This window comes from Sinocyclocheilus grahami, unplaced genomic scaffold (assembly GCF_001515645.1).
Source record: "Sinocyclocheilus grahami isolate Dianchi unplaced genomic scaffold, SAMN03320097.WGS_v1.1 scaffold1001.1, whole genome shotgun sequence".
In the NCBI taxonomy this organism is placed as follows: domain Eukaryota; kingdom Metazoa; phylum Chordata; class Actinopteri; order Cypriniformes; family Cyprinidae; genus Sinocyclocheilus; species Sinocyclocheilus grahami.
Genome location: NW_015506180.1, coordinates 379,829 through 383,242, shown reverse-complemented (window position 1 = coordinate 383,242; position 3,414 = coordinate 379,829). Strand labels below are relative to the sequence as shown.

Here is a 3,414-nt window from a genome sequence, read left to right as displayed (position 1 = left end):
GCAGATATTGTTTATGCTCAAACAGCAACATTACACACTAACTAACGTTAATAAGTGAAATCGGAATGAACCACCCCTTTAAGAGAATTAAAGGGTTAGTTCATTCAAAAATGAAAATTAGGCTGTGTTTTACTCACCCCCGATGCATCCTAGGTGTATATGACTTTCTTCTTTCAGACGAATCTAGTCGGAGTTATATAAAAAATTGTCTTTGATCTTTCAAGCTCTATCATTGCACTCAGCGGGTGTTGCAGTGCTTCGGTTCAAAAGACCTGAAATAAAAAGCACCCTTCCATAAAAAAAAGTGTCTCACACACTTGAACAAAGGCCTCCTGTAGCGAATCTATGCGTTCAATTTTTTGGACTTCAAATTTTGGGCTACCATCCACTCCCATTATAAAGCTTGGAAGAGCCAGGATGTTTTTTAATATAACTCCAAACGTATTCAGCTGAAAGAAGACAGTCATATACTAGGATGGCTTGAGGGTTAGTAAATCATGGGGTAATTTTCATTTTTGGGTGAACTAACCCTTTAATGCATATCTCTATTTGACATCAGCTTGTCAGATGTTTCATTCCATCCATTGCTACAGTTATCACTGTCAATCATAGTAATGATTTGCGGCACAATTTAGCGAATTCACTAGCGACATTTTTTACACTCGCGTTTGTAATTCCTGAAACAGTATACGTGGATGTTTGGCCCTCTTAGACAAACAAAACTTTTCTTCAAACTGTGAATAAAGTATGTAGAGAAAACACTCTGTATGTATAGAGTGCAAAGGGTGCTTCCCTTATACCGCAACTGACAGAGCTTATACTTACGCGAAAACTCCTAATACAGTGGGTACGGAAAGTATTCAGACCCCCTTACATTTTTCACTCTTTGTTTTAATGCAGCCATTTGCTAAAATCATTTAAGTTAATTTTTTTCCCTCATTAATGTACACACAGCACACCATATTGACAGAAAAACACAGAATTGTTGACATTTTTGCAGATTTATTAAAAAAGAAAAACTGAAATATCACATGGTCCTAAGTATTCAGACCCTTTGCTCAGTATTTAGTAGAAGCACCCTTTTGATCTAATACAGCCATGAGTCTTTTTGGGAAAGATGCAACAAGTTTTTCACACCTGGATTTGGGGATCCTCTGCCATTCCTCCTTGCAGATCCTCTCCAGTTCTGTCAGGTTGGATGGTAAACGTTAGTGGACAGCCATTTTTAAGTCTCTCCAGAGATGCTACATTTCAAATTTGATGTTTTTTTGTTGAAATAACTGTGTTTCTTCTTAGTTTTTTCTTATCAGTTTGGTATATTAGGGTTGTGTGTTACACCTAATGTTGTTAAATTAAGGTTTATTGCAGTTTCATCTGTGTTACCATGATGGTGTTTGGCGTTTGTGTGATTGACACTGTGCACCTTCTATATATGTTATTATTTAAAAGCTGCTTGTGATGGGCTTTGGTTCATCATGTGACTTTCTCATCACCACCTGCATTTGGTGGTTATCAGTGTATTACAAAGGTACAAGACAGATGTCAGTGCTTCAATAAGTTGGTATATTAACATTATATCAGTTAATGAAATTACGGTATTTAACTGTAAATTTAAGTTAAAACCGTAAAACCTAAAACGTTGCCAGTTTTTTACCATAAATTTTACGGAATTTTTTTTACAGTGTTACTGCACAATGAATATCTTATTTACACCGTGAAGGCTTTCTTTTTATCTTGTTATAATAGGAAAATCTGTGAGCGTGTAGAACTCCGTAAACTTGCGAAAACAAAAATGAGTTCAGAGCGGATTCTGACTAACCTGCAGTAAACACCTCTGATTGGCCATTGCTTTCAACAGAGATGCCTGTGATTGGCTACAATACTCAACGCTGCAAAACACGTTGTAAATAGAAACTTTTGGATGGTACTTTAAAAAGACCCCTCCCCCTCCCAAAACACTTTCTCATCGGATCTACACGAAACTTGTGGGTGACCTATTTTGATCTCAAAAAGGTGAATTTTCACAGAAAGGTGAGGAGTTTGCATCTATGCAGATACAAAAATTAACTAAATGGATTAGATTAATTAGATGAAAGATTAAATAAATGATCCTGGAATTTCACAAATTAGTAAAAATATCCCATTATATCGCTCAGTTACTACAAAACAAAATTGCACATAGCAATTTTTTACACTGATTAAAAATGTTTTAAATTGTGTTTTCTTCATCCCTCTTATGTATGTGTCCCTCTAAATCAAAACAAGGACTTTGATCTGTCATCTTCTATAAATGTGTGCATAATTACAGGTGTACACACAAAAACAGGTAAGACTCCAATGGGAAGTTATATGAATATTCTTGGTTTTGGTTTCTGAGCAGCTCATTCCTCCTTGGACTCAAGACATTCACTGCGTCCCAATGTTCTATCCATCCTAAATAGTATGTGAGATTAAAATAAGTCTGTCCCAAAGTATAGTATGTTGAAAAGATTATGCCAAAAGTCCCCGGATGGTCTACTATTTCAGGTCGATTTGTGTGGGATCCGTGCATACTCTGATGGCTAATATTACCCACAAACCATTGCGCTTTGACGAATGATTCGGTTGAGAACATAGGTTGAGAGCTACAAACATGAATAAAAAGTGTAAAAAAAAAACTACAAACATGGTGGATGTGCATGACCGACGGTTAAACAGAGAGGTTTAGATAAAGGGGTTTGAGTTACTAATAATCAGTGGTGGAAAGAGTACTGAAAAAATATACTCAAGTAAAAGTGCCATTACCTTCCAAAAAATTTAGTGTGAGTAGAGTAAAAGTACTTGTCCAAAAAACTACTTGAGTAAGAGTAAAAGAGTAGCCTATTTAAAAGTACTCATGAGTATTGAGTAGTGAGTACTGAGCTGTGGATTCTACCCCCTCATAATAAACGCTGTACACCCCAATTTATAAATTTTAAAAACATTGTACATTCTGTAATTCACATTATCTTGTTTGTCATAAAGAATGAAGAATATCTTTCATCCAGCAGTTTTAATTTTGACTGCCAACTCTTTAAAATACATCAAAACAGCACGGAAACAGTATTCAGTTGAAGAAAAGATGAAAGTTATTCTTAGTACAATCATCCCCATTTAATCATAAAGTAAAAAAAAAAAAAGATTTAAAATCATTTGTAAGGCCACTGAGACAGCATATGCTGTTGTTGCACATAAAATATTAATGTTTAGAACAGTGCAAATACAAACACCATTAGATACTCATAGTTCAGCATCACACACCATGATATGAGTTAAAATGAGAGCCCATTTCTCTCCAAAACGGTGCCAGTTTGAGCGTTTTGCAATAAAGAAATAAGAATAACTAAACTTGATTGTTACAATTTTAACATAAATGCACATTGTTCTAGAAGGATG

The 3,414-nt window shown here is 35.2% G+C and overlaps 1 protein-coding gene across 1 annotated transcript in view; it reads right to left on the bottom strand.

Moving 5' to 3' along the window:
- Nucleotides 1-248: 248 nt before the first annotated feature.
- The window catches only part of chmp1b (charged multivesicular body protein 1B), a 10,145-nt gene continuing 6,979 nt past the window's right edge, over nt 249-3,414 (bottom strand). The window contains exon 9 of the mRNA XM_016250671.1: nt 249-272. The gene's annotated coding sequence lies outside the window, so the exon portion shown is untranslated. The remainder of the gene's footprint in view (nt 273-3,414) is intronic.